This window comes from Heterodontus francisci, chromosome 35 (assembly GCF_036365525.1).
Source record: "Heterodontus francisci isolate sHetFra1 chromosome 35, sHetFra1.hap1, whole genome shotgun sequence".
Taxonomy (NCBI): domain Eukaryota; kingdom Metazoa; phylum Chordata; class Chondrichthyes; order Heterodontiformes; family Heterodontidae; genus Heterodontus; species Heterodontus francisci.
Genome location: NC_090405.1, coordinates 38,960,152 through 38,969,031, shown reverse-complemented (window position 1 = coordinate 38,969,031; position 8,880 = coordinate 38,960,152). Strand labels below are relative to the sequence as shown.

At 44.8% G+C, this 8,880-nt stretch overlaps 1 protein-coding gene across 1 annotated transcript in view; it reads left to right on the top strand.

The window, feature by feature from the left end:
* The first annotated feature begins 3,471 nt into the window (after window positions 1–3,471).
* slc28a1 (solute carrier family 28 member 1) overlaps window positions 3,472–8,880 on the top strand; it is a 268,104-nt gene continuing 262,695 nt past the window's right edge. The window contains exon 1 of the mRNA XM_068015394.1: window positions 3,472–3,586. The gene's annotated coding sequence lies outside the window, so the exon portion shown is untranslated. The remainder of the gene's footprint in view (window positions 3,587–8,880) is intronic.

Genomic DNA, 8,880 nt, shown 5'->3' with positions numbered 1-8,880 from the left:
GCTGCTTGCTGTGTTCAGCAGCCCTGCAATGCAGGGAGAGATTGAATGCAGGGCTGGCAGCCTTTTAAAAATGGTGGCAGCACCTGCTCCTGCATCAGGTGATGCTGTTCATGGCATCACCAAGGCTGCCCCCGCCACGTGACTGCAGGCAGGTTGGTGGTGGTGGGGGTGGGGGGGTGGGGAAACGGGAGCAGCTGCCATGAATATGTAAAATGGCCAAATGCCGCACAATCATGGCGGCACGGGTCCCACGGGGGACAGCTGCCATGTCCTGTGACCGCCGCTGCTCCCGGTGGCAGGAATACAAATCCATCCCAAAAATGTTGTGAAAACTTGCTTTTCGGGACTGCCCCAAGGCCCCGTGTAGACCATGTTTTCCTCCAAAGCAGCCTAATTTTCACAAAGGGTGCCTCAAACAGGCTTCAACCCCCTACTTGCGTAAGCAAAGGGCCTAACAAATTTAGGGGATAGTGATCATTGTATCATAAGGTTTAGACTAACTATGGAAAAGGACAAAGAGCAATCCAGGGTAAGAATAATTAATTGGGGGAAGGCCAACTTCAATGGGCTAAGAATGGAGCTGGGGCGAATAAATTGGAGTCAAAAGCTGGCAGGAAAACTGGTAGATGAACAATGAGCTACCTTCAAAGAAGAGATAGCTTGGGCAAAGTCAAGGTATGTTCCCTCAAAAGGGAAAAGTAAAGCAAACAAATCCAGAGCTCCCTGGATGACAAAAGAAGTAGAAATTAAGATAAAGAAAAAAAAGCGTGCTTATGACAGATGCCAGGTTGAAAATACTATTGAGAACAAGGCTGAACATAGAAGGTGCAGAGGGGAAATGAAAAAGCAAATAAGAGAAGCAAAGAGAGAGCATGAAAAGAGACTGACAGCTAACATTAAAGGAAATCCCGAAGTTTTCTATAGGCATATAAATAGTAAAAGGGTGGTAAAAGGAGGAGTGGGGCCGATTAGAGACCAGAAAGGGGATTTACACATGGAGGCAGAGGCCATAGCTGAGGTATTAAATGAATACTTTGCATTTGTCTTTACCAAGGAAGAAGATGCAACCCAGGCAATATTGAAAGAGGAGGTAAGTCAGACACTAGAGGGGTTTAAAAATGATAGAGGATGTATTAGATAGGTTGTCTGTATTTAAAGTGGATAAAGCACCAGGACCAGATAAAATGCATCCAAGGATACTGAGGGAAGTGAGGGTGGAAATTGCAGAGGCACTGGCCATAATTTTTCAGTCTTCCTTAGACCTGGGGGTGGTGCCAGAGGGCTGGGAAATGGCAAACGTTATACCCTTGTTCAAAAAGGGGTGTAAAGCTAAGACCAGCAACTACAGGCCAGTCAGTTTAACTTTGATGATGGGAAAACTTCTAGAAAAAATAATTCGGGACAAAATCAATAGTCATATGGACAAATGCAAGTTAATTAAGGAAAGCCAGCGTGGATTTCTTAAGGGAAAATCATGTTTAACTAACTTGCTGGAGTTTTTTTGAGAAGGTAACAGAGAGGGTTGATGAGGGCAATGCTGTTGATGTGGTGTACATGGACTTTCAAAAGGCATTTGATACAGTGCCACACAACAGACTTATGAGCAAACTTATAGCTCATGGAATAAAAGGGATGGTAGCAACATGGATGTGAAATTGGCTGAGTGACAGGAAACAAAGAGGGTGTTAATGGATGTTTTTTGGTCTGAAGGAAAGTTTGTAGTGAATTTCCCCAGAAATCAGTGTTGGGTCCCTTGCTTTTCCTGATGTATATTAATGACCTAGACCTTGGTGTACAGGACACAATTTCAAAGTTTGCAGATGATACAAAACTTGGCAGCATTGTGAACTATGAGGAGGATAGTGTAGGACTGCAAAAGGACATAGACAAGTTGGTGGAATGGGCAGGCAGGTGGCAGATGAAGTTCAATGCAGAGAAATGTGAAGTGATTCATTTTGGTAGGAAGAACATGGAGAGACAATATAGAATAAAGCGGGCGCAGGAGCAGAGGGACCGAGGTGTATATGTGCATAAGTCATTGAAGGTGGCAGGACAGGTTGAGAGGGCGATTAACAAAGCATACAGTATCCTGGGCTTTATTAATCGGGGCATAGAGTACAAGAGCAAGGAAGTTATGTTGAACTTGTATAAGACACTGGTTCCGCCTCAGCTGGAGTACAGTGTCCAGTTCTGGATGCCGCACTTTAGGAAAGATGTGAGGGCATTGGAGAGAGTACAGAAAAGATTCATGTGAATGGTTCCAGGGGTGAGGAATTTCTGTTACGAAGATAGATTGGAGAAGTTAGGACTGTTTTCCTTGAAGAGAAGGCTGAGAGGTGATTTGATAGAGGTATTGAAAATCATGAGGGGTCTGGACAGAACAGATAGAGAGAAACTGCTCCCATTCATGAAAGGATTGAGAACGAGAGGGCACAGATTTAAAGTATTTGATAAGAAAAACAAAAATGACATGAGGAAAAACTTTTTTATACAGCGAGTGGTTAAGGTCTGAAATGCGCTGCCTGAGAGTGTGGTGGAGGCGGGTTCAATTGAAGCATTCAAAAGGGAATTAGACAGTTATATGAAAAGGAAGAATGTGCAGGGTTATGGGGAGAAAGTGGGTGAATGGAACTGAGGGAATTGCTCTTTCGGAGAGCTGGTGTGGACACGATGGGCCGAATGGCCTTCCTCTGCACTGTAATGATTCTGTGATTCTGTGGTGGGGGTGGATGGCCCATCGTCTCTCTGTCGCCCAGCTATCTTCCCAGGGGCAGGAAAGGCCGACGACTGCCTTCCCGCCCAGAGGCAAATTGAGTCCCTTAAGTGGCCTATTAAAGGCCAATTAAGGGCCTTTTCCCACCTCCGCTGGGATCTTACCAGTGCCGGGGGGGAGGGCGGGGGGGCCTCTGCCATGTGGAAAGGACGCCTATTAAAATGAGGCCCCCTCCTGCGGGTTGGGGGAGGGTCCTTCCTCCATGGGAAATTTGAGGCCCACAAAGACCCTCCATTAGGAACAAGTTTACCTTCGTGACCCACCTCTCCCTGGACTGAACAACCACCCCACCAACCCCCCTCGCTGTGGCCTTCCGGACTGGCCCCGGTGATCCCACCTCACCTACCTCTGGTCTGGGGTTCCAACGCTGGGGTCTTAGTCCGAGGCTTCTGCAGGACCGGCAGTGGTGGAAGGCAGGCGGGGCTCTCCCCGTCTTTTCAACCTGGTACCGGGAGCCCCGTCTCCAGCACAAATTTCAGCCCTTCCTGTATCAAAAAACTTGACAATGATAAAAACTTAAACATAACATATCCAGCTTGGACTATCATTCCTCTTTATGGTGTCCCATTAACAGGCTTAAATTTCTAACACTATAAATTACAGTTATCTTTCCAAGGAAGTAGTTGAAATTGAACAAGTTAATTATCCATGAAATACTTTGGACTCCAGTTTATTCGTAACATGCTGCGATTCTCCTTATAACTGTGACCAATGCCAGGACGTATCAGTGTGTTCAGCTATCTTGAGTAGTAACATTTATCACGGAAACCTGGATTCCTGCTGCTGTTTTGTTACTGGGACCCACCGACACATGTAAGTCAGGAGATATTTCTCATCTTTGGTAAATGTTTTTGTGTAAACTATGTTAGTCAGTTTAATAATTAATTGGTAAAGGGAGGCTGCTGCAGCAGTTTCTACAGTTTTGTACTTTTGTGATTCACCATCCTTGAAACAGATTATCTGGTCAGTATTGCATTGCTGTTCGCAGGAGCTTGCTGTGAGTAGCTTGGCTGCCACATTTCCTACATTACAACAGTAGTTACACTTCAAAAAGTACTTCACTGGGTTTGAAGCAATTTGGGATGTCCTAAGATTGTAGAAGGTGCTATAAAAATGCAAGTCTTGTCTTTATATGTGGCGTGTCCGATCGTATCATTTAATGCATACATCAGCCTTGTATATTGGGAGTCTGCACCACAGTTCTTATTTTTCATCTGCTCCACGCTACCATTTGGAGTCCCCAAACCAACTACTGAGACATCCACAAGCATCGAACCTCTATTTGCCCCATATGGAGAGCACACTCACGTTAGGGACACATCACACTTACAAAAGCCCAGTAAGTACCACAAGTGTGCAACAAGGTACTGCTAGAATTTAACCAGCTGAGGCTGGCACAGTTTACAATCAGATTGTAAGCTTCCTGAGACTTGCCCAGTTAGGTCATTCTGACTATTATCGCATTGGTATTCAGGATTACCTGGCGTTAAGTGAGAACAATCACAGCTGCCAACAACAGGTCAACCCTTTCAGAGCCCATAATGGAGCCAACCCTTTAGTCAATCATCAACAGCCCATGGATTACATTCCTCCTGACTGGCTCAGATCTGGAATCATCAAATATGTACCATTGGGTTCCCATCTAAGTAAGTTATTTTCAAGGGTTTTGCTCGGGTAGATAAGGAGTAATGGTTTCCACTGACAGGAGGGTCATTAACTAGAGACATAGATTTAGCTTAATTGGTAAAAGAATCAGAGCGGAAATAAGGAGAATTTTTTTTAAACACAGTGAGTTATTATGATCTGGAATGCAATGCCTGAAAGGGTAGTGGAAGCAGATTCTATCCCAAGGGAATTGGATTTATACTTGAAAAGGATAAATTAGAAAGGCTATGGGGAAAGATCAGGGGAGTGGGACTAATTGGATAGCTCGTTCAAAGAGCCAGCACAGGCAGGATGGGATGAGTGGCCTCCTTTGGTGCTTTAAGATTCAATAATGGTTTGACTTTGGGAGTTGCCCCAACACTCAAGAGTTTAATTCCCTATCATACCCCCTAACCTGCTACAGTAAAAAAGCATGGCTTGCCTGCGAACTCGATAAGGAAGTGTTGTCACACATATTCCTTTTAAGGCACATCTCTCACTATCAAGACCAATTTTTAGTCAAGAAGAGGTTTTTCTGCCTGTTGGTAAGTTTGCCACTGAACTTGCAGCACTTGGCGCATTCATGGAGCCTGCCTGCAGGATTGACCTGTCACTGGCAACTGGACTCTAGATAAGACTATAAGTTAATCTGGTACTGGTGTAGCGTAACCCTGATGGAAAAGTATTAGACGCTTTCAATCCACGAATGAACTGTGCCAGTCTTAGCCAGTTAAATTACAGCTGTGCCTTTCTAGCTGTGCCTTCATGTACACTCGAGATTCCCTAAGCCTCAGCACTTGATAGCTTGCACTTGATCACTGACAGCAAGTAAATGGGGTGTATTTCTACAGAGAGATAGTGTGTGCTGACTATATCGGGCCAACAGAAGCTCTACCCTGGTGGATTTCGCAATAGTTTGGTTTGTAGACTTTAAAACTAGATTGAGTCCTGGGATGAAAGGGTTGTCCAACAAGGAGAGATTGAGTAGAATGGGTTACAACTGAGGCGGGAAGAGTGCACTGTTTACTCTAGTCCCACTTCTCCACAGGTCACAACATATATTTACATTTTCCCACTTATTGATACGGTCAATCATATACTCTATTTTTCCCAGAATAAAACACACTAACCAGGTATCTTTAATGAACAGCAAAATTATCAGTTTGTTATAAAACAAGTCTTAACCAGTAATGAAGTAAAGCACAAATGCACAGATTGAAAATTTAAAGTTCCCTTTTTACCTTAGCTACTCACATTCACATATACACAGGTTAACCGGAAAAAATAAAAGGGATTTTTTGTTCAGAGCTTCGTTACAGCCAAAAACCACTTGGGCTGAGTACTGGCTCATTCTTGAAGAAAACAGCAGATGAGATATGTTGTGTTCCAAAACTGGCATACAGTCTGGTCTCTGAGTATACGTAGACAGGTCACTGGGATCTTTTAGAACAGTTCTTTTCAGGCGACGTTGAGAATTAATTTAGCAGGCTTTTCTTCAAAGACAGGAGACGAGATGAGTGAACACAGTGGACTTCTCAGGGTCTTTTAGAGAGGTGCTGGAAAGCTGAGCTGGGTTGTGGTCTTCTCTCCTTCCTTGGGAATTTTCTTCTCCATCAGGCTTAACTCTTTAAATATTTAGCAAGAATCTGGTCTCTTCCTCTGCGACACTTCTTCAGCAGGCTCTAACTTTATCTCATTCTAGAAGGTAAACACACTGACAATACAACCAAATGCTTGTGAGTTTGCTGCTCTCAAGGGCATGCTGCTACTCCTGGCTTGTCCTATCAAGGGGCACGCGACTGTCACTTCTCTGTACACATCTTCCCCAATTACCAGGGTTTCTGTTCTAGTTTTAACTTGAGTCATGTAACAACCAGTAATCATTGCTGCCAAACTAGTTCTTTCTGTGTCCTCTTAATGACCCGCTTGAAAAAAAAACTGGTCCAACATTTCTTCAGTATGATTATGAATTCCTCAAAAAATATTTTAACAAAAACATAATCGCTTTCGTAACAACTCTGAAGTTTAGAAGAAGGAGGCCATCTCATTGAAACAGAAATTTCTTAGAGGGCTTGACACAGGTAGATGCGGAGAGTCCGTTTTTCCTGGCTGCGGAGTCTAGAACTAGCGGTCAAAGTCTCAGGGTAAGGGGGGGTGGCCATTTAGGATGAAGACACGCAGGAAGTTCTTCACTCAGAGGGTTGTGAATCTTTGAATTCTCTATCCGAGAGAGCTGTGCTTGCTCAGTCAATGAGTATATTCAGAACTGTGATTGATAAATGTTTGGACACAATGGGAATCAAGAGATACGGATATAGGGTGGGAAAGTGTTGAGATAGAGGATCAGCTATGATCTTATTGAATGGCGGAGCAGGCTCGAAATGGTGAATGGACTACTCCTGCTCCTATTTCCTATGTTAGGTAAAAACATGGTAAATGTATGACGAAGATTCAGCTGACTAAAATAAGAACTGTGGTGCAGACTCACATCCTCTTTATCCGTTTCATGGGATGTGGGCATCGCTGGCAAAGCCAGCATTTGTTTCCCACCCCTAATTGTCCTTGAGAAGGTGATGGTGAACTGCTTTCTTGAATTACTGCAGTCCATCTGGTGCAGCTACACCCACAATGCTGTTAGGGAGAGGGTTCCAGGATTTTAATACAGCAACAGTGAAGGAACGGCAATACAGTTCCAAGTCAGGATGGTGTGTGCCTTGAAGGGGAAGTTGCAGGTGGTGGTGTTCCCATGCATCTGCTGCCCTTGTCCTTCTAGGTTGTAGAAGTCGCAGGTTTGGAAGGTGCTGTCTAAGGACGCTTAGCGAGTTGCTGCAGTGCATCTTGTATATAGTACACACTGCTGCCACTGTGTGTCGGTGGCGGAGGGAGTGAATGTTGAAGGTTGTGAATGGGGTGCCAATCAAATGGACTGCTTTGTTTTTCTGGATGGTGACGAGCTTCCTGAGTGTTGTTGGAGCTGCACCCATCCAGGCAAGTGGGTTCCATCACACTCTTGACTTGTGCCTCGTAGATATTGGCAGGTATTGTGGAGTTAGGAAGTGAGTTACTCGCTGCAGAATTCTCAGCCTCTAACTTGCTCTTGTAACCACAGCATTTATATGGCAACTCCAGTTCAGTTTCTGGTCAATGGCAACCCCCAGGATATTGATAGTGGGGGATTCAGTGATGGTAATGCCATTGAATGTCAAGGGGAAATGGTTAGATTCTCTCCTGTTGGATGGAGATGGTCGTTGCCTGTCACTTGTGAGGCGCAAATGTTACTTTCCACAAATCAGCCTAAGCTGGAATGTTGCTCAGGTCTTGCTGCATATGGGCAAGGATTACTTCAGTATCTGAGGAGTTGCGAATGATACTGAACATCATACAATCATCAGCGAACATTCCCACTTCTGACCTATGATGTAGGGAAGGTCATTGATGAAGAAGCTGAAGATGGTTGGGCCTAGGACACCACCCTGAGGAACTCCTGCAGTGATATTATGGACTGAATGATTGACCTCCAACAACCACAACCATCTTCCATTGTGCTAGGTATGACTCCAACCAGTGGAGAGTTTTCCCCCTGATTCCCAATGACCTTAATTTGGCGAGGGCTCCTTGATGCCGCACTCGGTCAAATGCTGCCTTGATATTAAGGGCAATCACTCTCACCTCACCTCATGAGTTCAGATCTTTTGTCCACATTTGGACCAAGGCTATAATAGGCCAGGAGGCAAGTGGCCCTAACGGAACCCAAACTGAGCGTTTGTAAGAGATTGTTGCTGTTTAAGTGCCGCTTGATAGCACTGTCGATGAGACCTTCCGTCACTTTGTTGATGATCGAGCTGCATCATGGGTTTGAGAAGGCGGGGCCAAAAATCACCTGGTGCTGTTTGTGTCTGAGCTGATCTAAAGTGAAAATTCAAGATCACCTCCTTTACAGGCGTGAGTGGTATTTCTTGCAATTAGCATCCGAGATCACAGTCCAGATGTCAATCATTGATGACTACTGCTGGGTTGATGGGTGACCTGTAAACTGACACATTAAGAAGGCATGGGCCACACACCCATTTGCAACGTTTGGCTGTCAGGAAGCCAATAAACAGTGATGCAGACAGGAAGGGGCATCCATTTCCGTGGCAACCTCCACAAATGTGCATCCATCAGCAGAGCTTCCAAGCAACTCAAACAATTCCTGCCACCCAACAAAACATGAACAAAAAGGGCACAAAATTCGGATCCATAGTTACCGTTTTTTGGAGCCTTAGAGGCTCAAAATGGTTTCCGTGATGCATGGGGACACCTCTGGTGCAAGTCGTGCCAGACGCCATAGTGATGAAGGCGTTAGAGAGCACAGAGTGAGCGTTTGCTGGGCTATGTAGAGGAGGCAGATCATGATGTCAATCAGTATCTAACACTGAGTTGATGTCAGCATTTGGAGCTCAACACTCCAGCTAATGCGATCT